General features: G+C 42.7%; 23 non-coding genes across 23 annotated transcripts; all 23 read right to left on the bottom strand.

Moving 5' to 3' along the window:
* Window positions 1-463: 463 nt before the first annotated feature.
* On the bottom strand, window positions 464-545 carry trnal-uag. The gene has a single exon. It is a non-coding gene; the product is annotated as a tRNA-Leu (tRNA).
* Window positions 546-1281: 736 nt separating this feature from the next.
* Window positions 1282-1363, bottom strand: trnal-aag. Its single transcript has one exon. It is a non-coding gene; the product is annotated as a tRNA-Leu (tRNA).
* A 737-nt stretch (window positions 1364-2100) lies between these two features.
* trnal-aag lies at window positions 2101-2182 on the bottom strand. The gene has a single exon. It is a non-coding gene; the product is annotated as a tRNA-Leu (tRNA).
* Window positions 2183-2911: 729 nt separating this feature from the next.
* On the bottom strand, window positions 2912-2993 carry trnal-aag. Its single transcript has one exon. It is a non-coding gene; the product is annotated as a tRNA-Leu (tRNA).
* Window positions 2994-3722: 729 nt separating this feature from the next.
* On the bottom strand, window positions 3723-3804 carry trnal-aag. Its single transcript has one exon. It is a non-coding gene; the product is annotated as a tRNA-Leu (tRNA).
* Window positions 3805-4533: 729 nt separating this feature from the next.
* Window positions 4534-4615, bottom strand: trnal-aag. Its single transcript has one exon. It is a non-coding gene; the product is annotated as a tRNA-Leu (tRNA).
* A 737-nt stretch (window positions 4616-5352) lies between these two features.
* trnal-aag lies at window positions 5353-5434 on the bottom strand. The gene has a single exon. It is a non-coding gene; the product is annotated as a tRNA-Leu (tRNA).
* Window positions 5435-6171: 737 nt separating this feature from the next.
* trnal-uag lies at window positions 6172-6253 on the bottom strand. Its single transcript has one exon. It is a non-coding gene; the product is annotated as a tRNA-Leu (tRNA).
* Window positions 6254-6986: 733 nt separating this feature from the next.
* On the bottom strand, window positions 6987-7068 carry trnal-aag. Its single transcript has one exon. It is a non-coding gene; the product is annotated as a tRNA-Leu (tRNA).
* A 737-nt stretch (window positions 7069-7805) lies between these two features.
* trnal-aag lies at window positions 7806-7887 on the bottom strand. The gene has a single exon. It is a non-coding gene; the product is annotated as a tRNA-Leu (tRNA).
* A 737-nt stretch (window positions 7888-8624) lies between these two features.
* Window positions 8625-8706, bottom strand: trnal-uag. The gene has a single exon. It is a non-coding gene; the product is annotated as a tRNA-Leu (tRNA).
* Window positions 8707-9439: 733 nt separating this feature from the next.
* On the bottom strand, window positions 9440-9521 carry trnal-aag. The gene has a single exon. It is a non-coding gene; the product is annotated as a tRNA-Leu (tRNA).
* A 737-nt stretch (window positions 9522-10258) lies between these two features.
* trnal-uag lies at window positions 10259-10340 on the bottom strand. The gene has a single exon. It is a non-coding gene; the product is annotated as a tRNA-Leu (tRNA).
* Window positions 10341-11073: 733 nt separating this feature from the next.
* On the bottom strand, window positions 11074-11155 carry trnal-aag. Its single transcript has one exon. It is a non-coding gene; the product is annotated as a tRNA-Leu (tRNA).
* Window positions 11156-11892: 737 nt separating this feature from the next.
* On the bottom strand, window positions 11893-11974 carry trnal-uag. Its single transcript has one exon. It is a non-coding gene; the product is annotated as a tRNA-Leu (tRNA).
* A 736-nt stretch (window positions 11975-12710) lies between these two features.
* On the bottom strand, window positions 12711-12792 carry trnal-aag. The gene has a single exon. It is a non-coding gene; the product is annotated as a tRNA-Leu (tRNA).
* Window positions 12793-13521: 729 nt separating this feature from the next.
* On the bottom strand, window positions 13522-13603 carry trnal-aag. Its single transcript has one exon. It is a non-coding gene; the product is annotated as a tRNA-Leu (tRNA).
* Window positions 13604-14340: 737 nt separating this feature from the next.
* Window positions 14341-14422, bottom strand: trnal-aag. The gene has a single exon. It is a non-coding gene; the product is annotated as a tRNA-Leu (tRNA).
* A 737-nt stretch (window positions 14423-15159) lies between these two features.
* trnal-aag lies at window positions 15160-15241 on the bottom strand. Its single transcript has one exon. It is a non-coding gene; the product is annotated as a tRNA-Leu (tRNA).
* Window positions 15242-15977: 736 nt separating this feature from the next.
* trnal-aag lies at window positions 15978-16059 on the bottom strand. Its single transcript has one exon. It is a non-coding gene; the product is annotated as a tRNA-Leu (tRNA).
* A 729-nt stretch (window positions 16060-16788) lies between these two features.
* On the bottom strand, window positions 16789-16870 carry trnal-uag. Its single transcript has one exon. It is a non-coding gene; the product is annotated as a tRNA-Leu (tRNA).
* Window positions 16871-17605: 735 nt separating this feature from the next.
* trnal-aag lies at window positions 17606-17686 on the bottom strand. The gene has a single exon. It is a non-coding gene; the product is annotated as a tRNA-Leu (tRNA).
* Window positions 17687-18423: 737 nt separating this feature from the next.
* On the bottom strand, window positions 18424-18505 carry trnal-uag. The gene has a single exon. It is a non-coding gene; the product is annotated as a tRNA-Leu (tRNA).
* Window positions 18506-18825: the final 320 nt, after the last annotated feature.

Here is an 18825-nt window from a genome sequence, read left to right as displayed (position 1 = left end):
TGGGAATTAGGGTAAAGGCTGGATTCCCTTTATTTGTCCGGTGTCCTTGGTGGCCTTGTTTGAAATTACATTACAGTTTTCTGTTGAGAAAAAGTTGTAGTGGTGGACTTTGAACCGACACCTCTGAAAGACTGGGTCCTTAAATCCAGTTCTCTGGACAGCTCGCCCACAGTACCAACTGTTAAAATGGACTGCTGGGTCGTCCCACAGACCATCACAACTTTCCTTTTTTCCAATCAAGGATTTGACGTGAACAACCACCGGTAGGAGGTGCAACTGCCACCGTGAGAGCACAGGACTTGGTGGCTGGTTGGTTAAGGCGATGGACTACACTATTGAGTTGGAACCCCATCCGTGACACACAACATTGCTTCTTTTCTCCCTTGCACGGCCCTGCATGAAAGTAAAAACGCTGAAATAAAGCAGAACATGTGATAGCTTGCGCATACAAACTCAATAAAGATGGCAGTGGTGGGATTTGAACCCACGCCTCCTTAGAGACTTGAGCCTAAATCCAGCGCCTTAGACCGCTCGGCCACACTACCCAGCTCTGGCAAAATATTCACACTTTCTAATCAGTTACCTAGAGCGTCTGCACTCCCTTGTATTTTAGTCTTCTTTTTCATTTTCTTCTTTAAAATCTTTATGTATCTCATGTTGCTCTTGCGTCCTTCATCTTTTTTTGATTCTCTTTTTAAAAATCTTAATTTATCTGATGTTGCTCTTTCTTCCATCGTATAAACTTAGAATTAGTTTCTGCTTTTATGTCTGAAGAAGATTGAATTAGAAAAACACGGCAGATAATTGCAATAACAGACGTGGGAATTAGGGTAAAGGCTGGATTCCCTTTATTTTCCGGTGTCCTTGGTGGCCTTGTTTGAAATTACATTACAGTTTTCTGTTGAGAAAAATTTGTAGTGGTGGACTTTGAACCGACACCTCTGAAAGACTGGGTCCTTAAATCCAGTTCTCTGGACAGCTTGGCCACAGTTCCCACTGTTAAAATAGACTGCTTGGTCATCGCACAGACCATCACAACTTTCCTTTTTTCCAATCAAGGATTTGACGTGAACAACTACCGGTAGGAGGTGCAACTGCCACCGTGGCGGCACAGAACTTGGTGGCTGGTTGGTTAAGGCGATGGACTACACTATTGAGTTGGAACCCCATCCGTGACACACAACATTGCTTCTTTTCTCCCTTGCATTGCCCTGCATGAAAGTAAAAACACTGAAATAATGCAGAACATGTGATAGCTTGCGCAAACAAACTCAATAAAGATGGCAGTGGTGGGATTTGAACCCACGCCTCCTTAGAGACTGGAGCCTTAATCCAGCGCCTTAGACCGCTCGGCCACACTACCCAGCTCTGGCAAGATTTCCACACTTTCTCGTCAGTTACCTAGAGCGTCTGCACTCCCTTGTATTTTAGTCTTCTTTTTCATTTTCTTCTTTAAAATCTTTATGTATCTCATGTTGCTCTTGCGTCCTTCATCTTTTTTTGATTCTCTTTCTAAAAATCTTAATTTATCTGATGTTGCTCTTTCTTTCATCGTATAAACTTAGAATTGGTTTCTGTTTTTATGTCTGAAGCAGATTGAATTAGAAAAACACGGCAGATAATAGCAATAATAGACGTGGGAATTAGGGTAAAGGCTGGATTCCCTTTATTTGTCCGGTGTCCTTGGTGGCCTTGTTTGAAATTACATTACAGTTTTCTGTTGAGAAAAAGTTGTAGTGGTGGACTTTGAACCGACACCTCTGAAAGACTGGGTCCTTAAATCCAGTTCTCTGGACAGCTTGGCCACAGTTCCCACTGTTAAAATAGACTGCTTGGTCATCGCACAGACCATCACAACTTTCCTTTTTTCCAATCAAGGATTTGACGTGAACAACTACCGGTAGGAGGTGCAACTGCCACCGTGGCGGCACAGAACTTGGTGGCTGGTTGGTTAAGGCGATGGACTACACTATTGAGTTGGAACCCCATCCGTGACACACAACATTGCTTCTTTTCTCCCTTGCATTGCCCTGCATGAAAGTAAAAACACTGAAATAATGCAGAACATGTGATAGCTTGCGCAAACAAACTCAATAAAGATGGCAGTGGTGGGATTTGAACCCACGCCTCCTTAGAGACTGGAGCCTTAATCCAGCGCCTTAGACCGCTCTGCCACACTACCCAGCTCTGGCAAGATTTCCACACTTTCTCGTCAGTTACCTAGAGCGTCTGCACTCCCTTGTATTTTAGTCTTCTTTTTCATTTTCTTCTTTAAAATCTTTATGTATCTCATGTTGCTCTTGCGTCCTTCATCTTTTTTTGATTCTCTTTCTAAAAATCTTAATTTATCTGATGTTGCTCTTTCTTTCATCGTATAAACTTAGAATTAGTTTCTGCTTTTATGTCTGAAGCAGACTGAATTAGAAAAACACGGCAGATAATAGCAATAATAGACGTGGGAATGAGGCTGGATTCCCTTTATTTTCCGGTGTCCTTGGTGGCCTTGTTTGAAATTACATTACAGTTTTCTGTTGAGAAAAAGTTGCAGTGGTGGACTTTGAACCGACACCTCTGAAAGACTGGGTCCTTAAATCCAGTTCTCTGGACAGCTTGGCCACAGTTCCCACTGTTAAAATAGACTGCTTGGTCATCGCACAGACCATCACAACTTTCCTTTTTTCCAATCAAGGATTTGACGTGAACAACTACCGGTAGGAGGTGCAACTGCCACCGTGGGGGCACAGAACTTGGTGGCTGGTTGGTTAAGGCGATGGACTACACTATTGAGTTGGAACCCCATCCGTGACACACAACATTGCTTCTTTTCTCCCTTGCATTGCCCTGCATGAAAGTAAAAACACTGAAATAATGCAGAACATGTGATAGCTTGCGCAAACAAACTCAATAAAGATGGCAGTGGTGGGATTTGAACCCACGCCTCCTTAGAGACTGGAGCCTTAATCCAGCGCCTTAGACCGCTCTGCCACACTACCCAGCTCTGGCAAGATTTCCACACTTTCTCGTCAGTTACCTAGAGCGTCTGCACTCCCTTGTATTTTAGTCTTCTTTTTCATTTTCTTCTTTAAAATCTTTATGTATCTCATGTTGCTCTTGCGTCCTTCATCTTTTTTTGATTCTCTTTCTAAAAATCTTAATTTATCTGATGTTGCTCTTTCTTTCATCGTATAAACTTAGAATTAGTTTCTGCTTTTATGTCTGAAGCAGACTGAATTAGAAAAACACGGCAGATAATAGCAATAATAGACGTGGGAATGAGGCTGGATTCCCTTTATTTTCCGGTGTCCTTGGTGGCCTTGTTTGAAATTACATTACAGTTTTCTGTTGAGAAAAAGTTGCAGTGGTGGACTTTGAACCGACACCTCTGAAAGACTGGGTCCTTAAATCCAGTTCTCTGGACAGCTTGGCCACAGTTCCCACTGTTAAAATAGACTGCTTGGTCATCGCACAGACCATCACAACTTTCCTTTTTTCCAATCAAGGATTTGACGTGAACAACTACCGGTAGGAGGTGCAACTGCCACCGTGGGGGCACAGAACTTGGTGGCTGGTTGGTTAAGGCGATGGACTACACTATTGAGTTGGAACCCCATCCGTGACACACAACATTGCTTCTTTTCTCCCTTGCATTGCCCTGCATGAAAGTAAAAACACTGAAATAATGCAGAACATGTGATAGCTTGCGCAAACAAACTCAATAAAGATGGCAGTGGTGGGATTTGAACCCACACCTCCTTAGAGACTGGAGCCTTAATCCAGCGCCTTAGACCGCTCTGCCACACTACCCAGCTCTGGCAAGATTTCCACACTTTCTCGTCAGTTACCTAGAGCGTCTGCACTCCCTTGTATTTTAGTCTTCTTTTTCATTTTCTTCTTTAAAATCTTTATGTATCTCATGTTGCTCTTGCGTCCTTCATCTTTTTTTGATTCTCTTTCTAAAAATCTTAATTTATCTGATGTTGCTCTTTCTTTCATCGTATAAACTTAGAATTAGTTTCTGCTTTTATGTCTGAAGCAGACTGAATTAGAAAAACACGGCAGATAATAGCAATAATAGACGTGGGAATGAGGCTGGATTCCCTTTATTTTCCGGTGTCCTTGGTGGCCTTGTTTGAAATTACATTACAGTTTTCTGTTGAGAAAAAGTTGCAGTGGTGGACTTTGAACCGACACCTCTGAAAGACTGGGTCCTTAAATCCAGTTCTCTGGACAGCTTGGCCACAGTTCCCACTGTTAAAATAGACTGCTTGGTCATCGCACAGACCATCACAACTTTCCTTTTTTCCAATCAAGGATTTGACGTGAACAACTACCGGTAGGAGGTGCAACTGCCACCGTGGGGGCACAGAACTTGGTGGCTGGTTGGTTAAGGCGATGGACTACACTATTGAGTTGGAACCCCATCCGTGACACACAACATTGCTTCTTTTCTCCCTTGCATTGCCCTGCATGAAAGTAAAAACACTGAAATAAAGCAGAACATGTGATAGCTTGCGCAAACAAACTCAATAAAGATGGCAGTGGTGGGATTTGAATCCACGCCTCCTTAGAGACTGGAGCCTTAATCCAGCGCCTTAGACCGCTCTGCCACACTACCCAGCTCTGGCAAGATTTCCACACTTTCTCGTCAGTTACCTAGAGCGTCTGCACTCCCTTGTATTTTAGTCTTCTTTTTCATTTTCTTCTTTAAAATCTTTATGTATCTCATGTTGCTCTTGCGTCCTTCATCTTTTTTTGATTCTCTTTCTAAAAATCTTAATTTATCTGATGTTGCTCTTTCTTTCATCGTATAAACTTAGAATTGGTTTCTGTTTTTATGTCTGAAGCAGATTGAATTAGAAAAACACGGCAGATAATAGCAATAATAGACGTGGGAATGAGGGTAAAGGCTGGATTCCCTTTATTTGTCCGGTGTCCTTGGTGGCCTTGTTTGAAATTACATTACAGTTTTCTGTTGAGAAAAAGTTGTAGTGGTGGACTTTGAACCGACACCTCTGAAAGACTGGGTCCTTAAATCCAGTTCTCTGGACAGCTCGCCCACAGTACCAACTGTTAAAATGGACTGCTGGGTCGTCCCACAGACCATCACAACTTTCCTTTTTTCCAATCAAGGATTTGACGTGAACAACCACCGGTAGGAGGTGCAACTGCCACCGTGAGAGAACAGGACTTGGTGGCTGGTTGGTTAAGGCGATGGACTACACTATTGAGTTGGAACCCCATCCGTGACACACAACATTGCTTCTTTTCTCCCTTGCACGGCCCTGCATGAAAGTAAAAACGCTGAAATAATGCAGAACATGTGATAGCTTGCGCAAACAAACTCAATGAAGATGGCAGTGGTGGGATTTGAACCCACGCCTCCTTAGAGACTGGAGCCTTAATCCAGCGCCTTAGACCGCTCGGCCACACTACCCAGCTCTGGCAAGATTTCCACACTTTCTCGTCAGTTACCTAGAGCGTCTGCACTCCCTTGTATTTTAGTCTTCTTTTTCATTTTCTTCTTTAAAATCTTTATGTATCTCATGTTGCTCTTGCGTCCTTCATCTTTTTTTGATTCTCTTTCTAAAAATCTTAATTTATCTGATGTTGCTCTTTCTTTCATCGTATAAACTTAGAATTGGTTTCTGTTTTTATGTCTGAAGCAGATTGAATTAGAAAAACACGGCAGATAATAGCAATAATAGACGTGGGAATTAGGGTAAAGGCTGGATTCCCTTTATTTGTCCGGTGTCCTTGGTGGCCTTGTTTGAAATTACATTACAGTTTTCTGTTGAGAAAAAGTTGTAGTGGTGGACTTTGAACCGACACCTCTGAAAGACTGGGTCCTTAAATCCAGTTCTCTGGACAGCTCGCCCACAGTACCAACTGTTAAAATGGACTGCTGGGTCGTCCCACAGACCATCACAACTTTCCTTTTTTCCAATCAAGGATTTGACGTGAACAACCACCGGTAGGAGGTGCAACTGCCACCGTGAGAGCACAGGACTTGGTGGCTGGTTGGTTAAGGCGATGGACTACACTATTGAGTTGGAACCCCATCCGTGACATACAACATTGCTTCTTTTCTCCCTTGCACGGCCCTGCATGAAAGTAAAAACGCTGAAATAAAGCAGAACATGTGATAGCTTGCGCATACAAACTCAATAAAGATGGCAGTGGTGGGATTTGAACCCACGCCTCCTTAGAGACTGGAGCCTAAATCCAGCGCCTTAGACCGCTCGGCCACACTACCCAGCTCTGGCAAAATATTCACACTTTCTAATCAGTTACCTAGAGCGTCTGCACTCCCTTGTATTTTAGTCTTTTTCATTTTCTTCTTTAAAATCTTTATGTATCTCATGTTGCTCTTGCGTCCTTCATCTTTTTTTGATTCTCTTTTTAAAAATCTTAATTTATCTGATGTTGCTCTTTCTTCCATCGTATAAACTTAGAATTAGTTTCTGCTTTTATGTCTGAAGAAGATTGAATTAGAAAAACACGGCAGATAATTGCAATAACAGACGTGGGAATTAGGGTAAAGGCTGGATTCCCTTTATTTTCCGGTGTCCTTGGTGGCCTTGTTTGAAATTACATTACAGTTTTCTGTTGAGAAAAATTTGTAGTGGTGGACTTTGAACCGACACCTCTGAAAGACTGGGTCCTTAAATCCAGTTCTCTGGACAGCTTGGCCACAGTTCCCACTGTTAAAATAGACTGCTTGGTCATCGCACAGACCATCACAACTTTCCTTTTTTCCAATCAAGGATTTGACGTGAACAACTACCGGTAGGAGGTGCAACTGCCACCGTGGCGGCACAGAACTTGGTGGCTGGTTGGTTTAGGCGATGGACTACACTATTGAGTTGGAACCCCATCCGTGACACACAACATTGCTTCTTTTCTCCCTTGCATTGCCCTGCATGAAAGTAAAAACACTGAAATAATGCAGAACATGTGATAGCTTGCGCAAACAAACTCAATAAAGATGGCAGTGGTGGGATTTGAACCCACGCCTCCTTAGAGACTGGAGCCTTAATCCAGCGCCTTAGACCGCTCGGCCACACTACCCAGCTCTGGCAAGATTTCCACACTTTCTCGTCAGTTACCTAGAGCGTCTGCACTCCCTTGTATTTTAGTCTTCTTTTTCATTTTCTTCTTTAAAATCTTTATGTATCTCATGTTGCTCTTGCGTCCTTCATCTTTTTTTGATTCTCTTTCTAAAAATCTTAATTTATCTGATGTTGCTCTTTCTTTCATCGTATAAACTTAGAATTGGTTTCTGTTTTTATGTCTGAAGCAGATTGAATTAGAAAAACACGGCAGATAATAGCAATAATAGACGTGGGAATTAGGGTAAAGGCTGGATTCCCTTTATTTGTCCGGTGTCCTTGGTGGCCTTGTTTGAAATTACATTACAGTTTTCTGTTGAGAAAAAGTTGTAGTGGTGGACTTTGAACCGACACCTCTGAAAGACTGGGTCCTTAAATCCAGTTCTCTGGACAGCTCGCCCACAGTACCAACTGTTAAAATGGACTGCTGGGTCGTCCCACAGACCATCACAACTTTCCTTTTTCCCAATCAAGGATTTGACGTGAACAACCACCGGTAGGAGGTGCAACTGCCACCGTGAGAGCACAGGACTTGGTGGCTGGTTGGTTAAGGCGATGGACTACACTATTGAGTTGGAACCCCATCCGTGACACACAACATTGCTTCTTTTCTCCCTTGCACGGCCCTGCATGAAAGTAAAAACGCTGAAATAATGCAGAACATGTGATAGCTTGCGCAAACAAACTCAATGAAGATGGCAGTGGTGGGATTTGAACCCACGCCTCCTTAGAGACTGGAGCCTTAATCCAGCGCCTTAGACCGCTCGGCCACACTACCCAGCTCTGGCAAGATTTCCACACTTTCTCGTCAGTTACCTAGAGCGTCTGCACTCCCTTGTATTTTAGTCTTCTTTTTCATTTTCTTCTTTAAAATCTTTATGTATCTCATGTTGCTCTTGCGTCCTTCATCTTTTTTTGATTCTCTTTCTAAAAATCTTAATTTATCTGATGTTGCTCTTTCTTTCATCGTATAAACTTAGAATTGGTTTCTGTTTTTATGTCTGAAGCAGATTGAATTAGAAAAACACGGCAGATAATAGCAATAATAGACGTGGGAATTAGGGTAAAGGCTGGATTCCCTTTATTTGTCCGGTGTCCTTGGTGGCCTTGTTTGAAATTACATTACAGTTTTCTGTTGAGAAAAAGTTGTAGTGGTGGACTTTGAACCGACACCTCTGAAAGACTGGGTCCTTAAATCCAGTTCTCTGGACAGCTCGCCCACAGTACCAACTGTTAAAATGGACTGCTGGGTCGTCCCACAGACCATCACAACTTTCCTTTTTTCCAATCAAGGACTTGACGTGAACAACCACCGGTAGGAGGTGCAACTGCCACCGTGAGAGCACAGGACTTGGTGGCTGGTTGGTTAAGGCGATGGACTACACTATTGAGTTGGAACCCCATCCGTGACATACAACATTGCTTCTTTTCTCCCTTGCACGGCCCTGCATGAAAGTAAAAACGCTGAAATAAAGCAGAACATGTGATAGCTTGCGCATACAAACTCAATAAAGATGGCAGTGGTGGGATTTGAACCCACGCCTCCTTAGAGACTGGAGCCTAAATCCAGCGCCTTAGACCGCTCGGCCACACTACCCAGCTCTGGCAAAATATTCACACTTTCTAATCAGTTACCTAGAGCGTCTGCACTCCCTTGTATTTTAGTCTTTTTCATTTTCTTCTTTAAAATCTTTATGTATCTCATGTTGCTCTTGCGTCCTTCATCTTTTTTTGATTCTCTTTTTAAAAATCTTAATTTATCTGATGTTGCTCTTTCTTCCATCGTATAAACTTAGAATTAGTTTCTGCTTTTATGTCTGAAGAAGATTGAATTAGAAAAACACGGCAGATAATTGCAATAACAGACGTGGGAATTAGGGTAAAGGCTGGATTCCCTTTATTTTCCGGTGTCCTTGGTGGCCTTGTTTGAAATTACATTACAGTTTTCTGTTGAGAAAAATTTGTAGTGGTGGACTTTGAACCGACACCTCTGAAAGACTGGGTCCTTAAATCCAGTTCTCTGGACAGCTTGGCCACAGTTCCCACTGTTAAAATAGACTGCTTGGTCATCGCACAGACCATCACAACTTTCCTTTTTTCCAATCAAGGATTTGACGTGAACAACTACCGGTAGGAGGTGCAACTGCCACCGTGGCGGCACAGAACTTGGTGGCTGGTTGGTTTAGGCGATGGACTACACTATTGAGTTGGAACCCCATCCGTGACACACAACATTGCTTCTTTTCTCCCTTGCATTGCCCTGCATGAAAGTAAAAACACTGAAATAATGCAGAACATGTGATAGCTTGCGCAAACAAACTCAATAAAGATGGCAGTGGTGGGATTTGAACCCACGCCTCCTTAGAGACTGGAGCCTTAATCCAGCGCCTTAGACCGCTCGGCCACACTACCCAGCTCTGGCAAGATTTCCACACTTTCTCGTCAGTTACCTAGAGCGTCTGCACTCCCTTGTATTTTAGTCTTCTTTTTCATTTTCTTCTTTAAAATCTTTATGTATCTCATGTTGCTCTTGCGTCCTTCATCTTTTTTTGATTCTCTTTCTAAAAATCTTAATTTATCTGATGTTGCTCTTTCTTTCATCGTATAAACTTAGAATTGGTTTCTGTTTTTATGTCTGAAGCAGATTGAATTAGAAAAACACGGCAGATAATAGCAATAATAGACGTGGGAATTAGGGTAAAGGCTGGATTCCCTTTATTTGTCCGGTGTCCTTGGTGGCCTTGTTTGAAATTACATTACAGTTTTCTGTTGAGAAAAAGTTGTAGTGGTGGACTTTGAACCGACACCTCTGAAAGACTGGGTCCTTAAATCCAGTTCTCTGGACAGCTCGCCCACAGTACCAACTGTTAAAATGGACTGCTGGGTCGTCCCACAGACCATCACAACTTTCCTTTTTTCCAATCAAGGACTTGACGTGAACAACCACCGGTAGGAGGTGCAACTGCCACCGTGAGAGCACAGGACTTGGTGGCTGGTTGGTTAAGGCGATGGACTACACTATTGAGTTGGAACCCCATCCGTGACATACAACATTGCTTCTTTTCTCCCTTGCACGGCCCTGCATGAAAGTAAAAACGCTGAAATAAAGCAGAACATGTGATAGCTTGCGCATACAAACTCAATAAAGATGGCAGTGGTGGGATTTGAACCCACGCCTCCTTAGAGACTGGAGCCTAAATCCAGCGCCTTAGACCGCTCGGCCACACTACCCAGCTCTGGCAAAATATTCACACTTTCTAATCAGTTACCTAGAGCGTCTGCACTCCCTTGTATTTTAGTCTTTTTCATTTTCTTCTTTAAAATCTTTATGTATCTCATGTTGCTCTTGCGTCCTTCATCTTTTTTTGATTCTCTTTTTAAAAATCTTAATTTATCTGATGTTGCTCTTTCTTCCATCGTATAAACTTAGAATTAGTTTCTGCTTTTATGTCTGAAGAAGATTGAATTAGAAAAACACGGCAGATAATTGCAATAACAGACGTGGGAATTAGGGTAAAGGCTGGATTCCCTTTATTTTCCGGTGTCCTTGGTGGCCTTGTTTGAAATTACATTACAGTTTTCTGTTGAGAAAAATTTGTAGTGGTGGACTTTGAACCGACACCTCTGAAAGACTGGGTCCTTAAATCCAGTTCTCTGGACAGCTTGGCCACAGTTCCCACTGTTAAAATAGACTGCTTGGTCATCGCACAGACCATCACAACTTTCCTTTTTTCCAATCAAGGATTTGACGTGAACAACTACCGGTAGGAGGTGCAACTGCCACCGTGGCGGCACAGAACTTGGTGGCTGGTTGGTTTAGGCGATGGACTACACTATTGAGTTGGAACCCCATCCGTGACACACAACATTGCTTCTTTTCTCCCTTGCATTGCCCTGCATGAAAGTAAAAACACTGAAATAATGCAGAACATGTGATAGCTTGCGCAAACAAACTCAATAAAGATGGCAGTGGTGGGATTTGAACCCACGCCTCCTTAGAGACTGGAGCCTTAATCCAGCGCCTTAGACCGCTCGGCCACACTACCCAGCTCTGGCAAGATTTCCACACTTTCTCGTCAGTTACCTAGAGCGTCTGCACTCCCTTGTATTTTAGTCTTCTTTTTCATTTTCTTCTTTAAAATCTTTATGTATCTCATGTTGCTCTTGCGTCCTTCATCTTTTTTTGATTCTCTTTCTAAAAATCTTAATTTATCTGATGTTGCTCTTTCTTTCATCGTATAAACTTAGAATTGGTTTCTGTTTTTATGTCTGAAGCAGATTGAATTAGAAAAACACGGCAGATAATAGCAATAATAGACGTGGGAATTAGGGTAAAGGCTGGATTCCCTTTATTTGTCCGGTGTCCTTGGTGGCCTTGTTTGAAATTACATTACAGTTTTCTGTTGAGAAAAAGTTGTAGTGGTGGACTTTGAACCGACACCTCTGAAAGACTGGGTCCTTAAATCCAGTTCTCTGGACAGCTCGCCCACAGTACCAACTGTTAAAATGGACTGCTGGGTCGTCCCACAGACCATCACAACTTTCCTTTTTCCCAATCAAGGATTTGACGTGAACAACCACCGGTAGGAGGTGCAACTGCCACCGTGAGAGCACAGGACTTGGTGGCTGGTTGGTTAAGGCGATGGACTACACTATTGAGTTGGAACCCCATCCGTGACACACAACATTGCTTCTTTTCTCCCTTGCACGGCCCTGCATGAAAGTAAAAACGCTGAAATAAAGCAGAACATGTGATAGCTTGCGCATACAAACTCAATAAAGATGGCAGTGGTGGGATTTGAACCCACGCCTCCTTAGAGACTGGAGCCTAAATCCAGCACCTTAGACCGCTCGGCCACACTACCCAGCTCTGGCAAAATATTCACACTTTCTAATCAGTTACCTAGAGCGTCTGCACTCCCTTGTATTTTAGTCTTCTTTTTCATTTTCTTCTTTAAAATCTTTATGTATCTCATGTTGCTCTTGCGTCCTTCATCTTTTTTTGATTCTCTTTTTAAAAATCTTAATTTATCTGATGTTGCTCTTTCTTCCATCGTATAAACTTAGAATTAGTTTCTGCTTTTATGTCTGAAGAAGATTGAATTAGAAAAACACGGCAGATAATTGCAATAACAGACGTGGGAATTAGGGTAAAGGCTGGATTCCCTTTATTTTCCGGTGTCCTTGGTGGCCTTGTTTGAAATTACATTACAGTTTTCTGTTGAGAAAAAGTTGTAGTGGTGGACTTTGAACCGACACCTCTGAAAGACTGGGTCCTTAAATCCAGTTCTCTGGACAGCTTGGCCACAGTTCCCACTGTTAAAATAGACTGCTTGGTCATCGCACAGACCATCACAACTTTCCTTTTTTCCAATCAAGGATTTGACGTGAACAACTACCGGTAGGAGGTGCAACTGCCACCGTGGCGGCACAGAACTTGGTGGCTGGTTGGTTAAGGCGATGGACTACACTATTGAGTTGGAACCCCATCCGTGACACACAACATTGCTTCTTTTCTCCCTTGCATTGCCCTGCATGAAAGTAAAAACACTGAAATAATGCAGAACATGTGATAGCTTGCGCAAACAAACTCAATAAAGATGGCAGTGGTGGGATTTGAACCCACGCCTCCTTAGAGACTGGAGCCTTAATCCAGCGCCTTAGACCGCTCTGCCACACTACCCAGCTCTGGCAAGATTTCCACACTTTCTCGTCAGTTACCTAGAGCGTCTGCACTCCCTTGTATTTTAGTCTTCTTTTTCATTTTCTTCTTTAAAATCTTTATGTATCTCATGTTGCTCTTGCGTCCTTCATCTTTTTTTGATTCTCTTTCTAAAAATCTTAATTTATCTGATGTTGCTCTTTCTTTCATCGTATAAACTTAGAATTAGTTTCTGCTTTTATGTCTGAAGCAGACTGAATTAGAAAAACACGGCAGATAATAGCAATAATAGACGTGGGAATGAGGCTGGATTCCCTTTATTTTCCGGTGTCCTTGGTGGCCTTGTTTGAAATTACATTACAGTTTTCTGTTGAGAAAAAGTTGCAGTGGTGGACTTTGAACCGACACCTCTGAAAGACTGGGTCCTTAAATCCAGTTCTCTGGACAGCTTGGCCACAGTTCCCACTGTTAAAATAGACTGCTTGGTCATCGCACAGACCATCACAACTTTCCTTTTTTCCAATCAAGGATTTGACGTGAACAACTACCGGTAGGAGGTGCAACTGCCACCGTGGGGGCACAGAACTTGGTGGCTGGTTGGTTAAGGCGATGGACTACACTATTGAGTTGGAACCCCATCCGTGACACACAACATTGCTTCTTTTCTCCCTTGCATTGCCCTGCATGAAAGTAAAAACACTGAAATAAAGCAGAACATGTGATAGCTTGCGCAAACAAACTCAATAAAGATGGCAGTGGTGGGATTTGAATCCACGCCTCCTTAGAGACTGGAGCCTTAATCCAGCGCCTTAGACCGCTCTGCCACACTACCCAGCTCTGGCAAGATTTCCACACTTTCTCGTCAGTTACCTAGAGCGTCTGCACTCCCTTGTATTTTAGTCTTCTTTTTCATTTTCTTCTTTAAAATCTTTATGTATCTCATGTTGCTCTTGCGTCCTTCATCTTTTTTTGATTCTCTTTCTAAAAATCTTAATTTATCTGATGTTGCTCTTTCTTTCATCGTATAAACTTAGAATTGGTTTCTGTTTTTATGTCTGAAGCAGATTGAATTAGAAAAACACGGCAGATAATAGCAATAATAGACGTGGGAATGAGGGTAAAGGCTGGATTCCCTTTATTTGTCCGGTGTCCTTGGTGGCCTTGTTTGAAATTACATTACAGTTTTCTGTTGAGAAAAAGTTGTAGTGGTGGACTTTGAACCGACACCTCTGAAAGACTGGGTCCTTAAATCCAGTTCTCTGGACAGCTCGCCCACAGTACCAACTGTTAAAATGGACTGCTGGGTCGTCCCACAGACCATCACAACTTTCCTTTTTTCCAATCAAGGATTTGACGTGAACAACCACCGGTAGGAGGTGCAACTGCCACCGTGAGAGAACAGGACTTGGTGGCTGGTTGGTTAAGGCGATGGACTACACTATTGAGTTGGAACCCCATCCGTGACACACAACATTGCTTATTTTCTCCCTTGCACGGCCCTGCATGAAAGTAAAAACGCTGAAATAATGCAGAACATGTGATAGCTTGCGCAAACAAACTCAATAAAGATGGCAGTGGTGGGATTTGAACCCACGCCTCCTTAGAGACTGGAGCCTTAATCCAGCGCCTTAGACCGCTCGGCCACACTACCCAGCTCTGGCAAGATTTCCACACTTTCTCGTCAGTTACCTAGAGCGTCTGCACTCCCTTGTATTTTAGTCTTCTTTTTCATTTTCTTCTTTAAAATCTTTATGTATCTCATGTTGCTCTTGCGTCCTTCATCTTTTTTTGATTCTCTTTCTAAAAATCTTAATTTATCTGATGTTGCTCTTTCTTTCATCGTATAAACTTAGAATTGGTTTCTGTTTTTATGTCTGAAGCAGATTGAATTAGAAAAACACGGCAGATAATAGCAATAATAGACGTGGGAATTAGGGTAAAGGCTGGATTCCCTTTATTTGTCCGGTGTCCTTGGTGGCCTTGTTTGAAATTACATTACAGTTTTCTGTTGAGAAGAAGTTGTAGTGGTGGACTTTGAACCGACACCTCTGAAAGACTGGGTCCTTAAATCCAGTTCTCTGGACAGCTCGCCCACAGTACCAAATGTTAAAATGGACTGCTGGGTCGTCCCACAGACCATCACAACTTTCCTTTTTTCCAATCAAGGATTTGACGTGAACAACCACCGGTAGGAGGTGCAACTGCCACCGTGAGAGCACAGGACTTGGTGGCTGGTTGGTTAAGGCGATGGACTACACTATTGAGTTGGAACCCCATCCGTGACACACAACATTGCTTCTTTTCTCCCTTGCACGGCCCTGCATGAAAGTAAAAACGCTGAAATAAAGCAGAACATGTGATAGCTTGCGCATACAAACTCAATAAAGATGGCAGTGGTGGGATTTGAACCCACGCCTCCTTAGAGACTGGAGCCTTGATCCAGCGCCTTAGACCGCTCGGCCACACTACCCAGCTCTGGCAAAATATTCACACTTTCTCGTCAGTTACCTAGAGCGTCTGCACTCCCTTGTATTTCAGTCTTCTTTTTAATTTTCTTCTTTAAAATCTTTATGTATCTCATGTTGCTCTTGCGTCCTTCATCTTTTTTTTGATTCTCTTTCTAAAAATCTTAATTTATCTGATGTTGCTCTTTCTTTCATCGTATAAACTTATAATTAGTTTCTGCTTTTATGTCTGAAGCAGATTGAATTAGAAAAACACGGCAGATAATTGCAATAACAGACGTGGGAATTAGGGTAAAGGCTGGATTCCCTTTATTTTCCGGTGTCCTTGGTGGCCTTGTTTGAAATTACATTACAGTTTTCTGTTGAGAAAAAGTTGCAGTGGTGGACTTTGAACCGACACCTCCGAAAGACTGGGTCCTTAAATCCAGTTCTCTGGACAGCTCGCCCACAGTACCAACTGTTGAAATGGACTGCTGGGTCGTCCCACAGACCATCACAACTTTCCTTTTTTCCAATCAAGGATTTGACGTGAACAACCACCGGTAGGAGGTGCAACTGCCACCGTGGGGGCACAGGACTTGGTGGCTGGTTGGTTAAGGCGATGGACTACACTATTGAGTTGGAACCCCATCCGTGACACACAACATTGCTTCTTTTCTCCCTTGCATGGCCCTGCATGAAAGAAAAACGCTGAAATAAAGCAGAACATGTGATAGCTTGCGCAAACAAACTCAATGAAGATGGCAGTGGTGGGATTTGAACCCACACCTCCTTAGAGACTGGAGCCTTAATCCAGCGCCTTAGACCGCTCGGCCACACTACCCAGCTCTGGCAAGATTTCCACACTTTCTCGTCAGTTACCTAGAGCGTCTGCACTTCCTTGTATTTTAGTCTTCTTTTTCATTTTCTTCTTTAAAATCTTTATGTATCTCATGTTGCTCTTGCGTCCTTCATCTTTTTTTGATTCTCTTTCTAAAAATCTTAATTTATCTGATGTTGCTCTTTCTTTCATCGTATAAACTTAGAATTAGTTTCTGCTTTTATGTCTGAAGCAGATTGAATTAGAAAAACACGGCAGATAATAGCAATAATAGACGTGGGAATGAGGGTAAAGGCTGGATTCCCTTTATTTGTCCGGTGTCCTTTATTGGCCTTGTTTGAAATTACATTACAGTTTTCTGTTGAGAAAAAGTTGCAGTGGTGGACTTTGAACCGAAAGACTGGGTCCTTAAATCCAGTTCTCTGGACAGCTCGGCCACAGTACGCACTCTTAAAATGGACAGCTTGGTCGTCGCACAGACCATCACAACTTTCCTTTTTTCCAATCAAGGATTTGACGTGAACAACCACCGGTAGGAGGTGCAACTGCCACCATGGGTGAACAGGACTTGGTGGCAGGTTGGTTAAGGCGATGGACTACACTATTGAGTTGGAACCCCATCCGTGACACACAACATTGCTTCTTTTCTCCCTTGCATGGCCCTGCATGAAAGTAAAAACGCTGAAATAAAGCAGAACATGTGATAGCTTGCGCAAACAAACTCAATAAAGATGGCAGTGGTGGGATTTGAACCCACGCCTCCTTAGAGACCGGAGCCTAAATCCAGCGCCTTAGACCGCTCGGCCACACTACCCAGCTCTGGCAAGATTTCCACACTTTCTTGTCAGTTACCTAGAGCGTCTGTACTTCCTTGAATTTTAGTCTTCTTTTTCATTTTCTTCTTTAAAATCTTTATGTATCTCATGTTGCTCTTGCGTCCTTCATCTTTTTTTGATTCTCTTTTTAAAAATCTTAATTTATCTGATGTTGCTCTTTCTTCCATCGTATAAACTTAGAATTCGTTTCTGCTTTTATGTCTGAAGCAGATTGAATTAGAAAAACACGGCAGATAATTGCAATAACAGACGTGGGAATTAGGGTAAAGGCTGGATTCCCTTTATTTTCCGGTGTCCTTGGTGGCCTTGTTTGAAATTACATTACAGTTTTCTGTTGAGAAAAAGTTGCAGTGGTGGACTTTGAAACGACACCTCCGAATGACTGGGTCCTTAAATCCAGTTCTCTGGACAGCTCGGCCACAGTTCCCACTGTTAAAATGGAATGATTGGTCGTCGCACAGACCATCACAACTTTCCTTTTTTCCAATCAAGGATTTGACGTGAACAACCCCCGGTAGTAGGTGCAACTGCCACAGCGAGAGCACAGGACTTGGTGGCTGATTGGTTAAGGTGATGGACTACACTATTGAGTTGGAACCCCATCCGTGACACACAACATTGCTTCTTTTCTCCCTTGCATGGGCGACATGAAAGTAAAAACCCAGAAATAAAGCAGAACATGTGATAGCTTGCGCAAACAAACTCAATAAAGATGGCAGTGGTGGGATTTGAACCACGCCTCCTTAGAGACTGGAGCCTTAATCCAGCGCCTTAGACCGCTCGGCCACACTACCCAGCTCTGGCAAAATATTTACACTTTCTCGTCAGTTACCTAGAGCGTCTGTACTTCCTTGTATTTTAGTCTTCTTTTTCATTTTCTTCTTTAAAATCTTTATGTATCTCATGTTGCTCTTGCGTCCTTCATCTTTTTTTGATTCTCTTTTTAAAAATCTTAATTTATCTGATGTTGGTCTTTCTTCCATCGTATAAACTTAGAATTCGTTTCTGCTTTTATGTCTGAAGCAGATTGAATTAGAAAAACACGGCAGATAATTGCAATAACAGACGTGGGAATTAGGGTAAAGGCTGGATTCCCTTTATTTGTCTGGTGTCCTTGGTGGCCTTGTTTGAAATTACATTACAGTTTTCTGTTGAGAAAAAGTTGCGGTGGTGGACTTTGAACCGACACCTCCGAAAGACTGGGTCCTTAAATCCAGTTCTCTGGACAGCTCGACAACAGTTCCCTCTGTTAAAATGGACTGCTTGGTCGTCGCACAGACCATCACAACTTTCCTTTTTTCCAATCAAGGATTTGACGTGAACAACCACCGGTAGGAGGTGCAACTGCCACTGCGGGGGCACAGGATTTGGTGGCTAATTGGTTAAGGCGATGGACTACACTATTGAGTCGGATCCCCATCCGTGACACACAACATTGCTTATTTTCTCCCTTGCATGGCCCTGCATGAAAGTAAAAACTCTGAAATAAAGCAGAACATGTGATAGCTTGCGCAAACAAACTCAAAAAAGATGGCAGTGGTGGGATTTGAACCCACGCCTCCTTAGAGACTGGAGCCTAAATCCAGCGCCTTAGACCGCTCGGCCACACTACCCAGCTATTGCAAGATTGCCAGACTTTCTCGTCAGTTACCTAGAGAGTCTGCAGTCCCTTGTATTTTAGTCTTTTTCATTTTCTTCTTTAAAATCTTTATGTATCTCATGTTGCTCTTGCGTCCTTCATCTTTTTTTGATTCTCTTTCTAAAAATCTTAATTTATCTGATGTTGCTCTTTCTTTCATCGTATAAACTTAGAATTAGTTTCTGCTTTCATGTCTGAAGAAGATTGAATTAGAAAAACACGGCAGATAATTGCAATAACAGACCTGGGAATTAGGGTAAAGGCTGGATTCCCTTTATTTGTCCGGTGTCCTTG

Source organism: Oncorhynchus mykiss, chromosome 17 (assembly GCF_013265735.2).
Source record: "Oncorhynchus mykiss isolate Arlee chromosome 17, USDA_OmykA_1.1, whole genome shotgun sequence".
Taxonomy (NCBI): Eukaryota; Metazoa; Chordata; class Actinopteri; order Salmoniformes; family Salmonidae; genus Oncorhynchus; species Oncorhynchus mykiss.
Note: the sequence above shows the minus strand (reverse complement) of the source record. Positions and strands in the feature narration are given on the sequence as shown.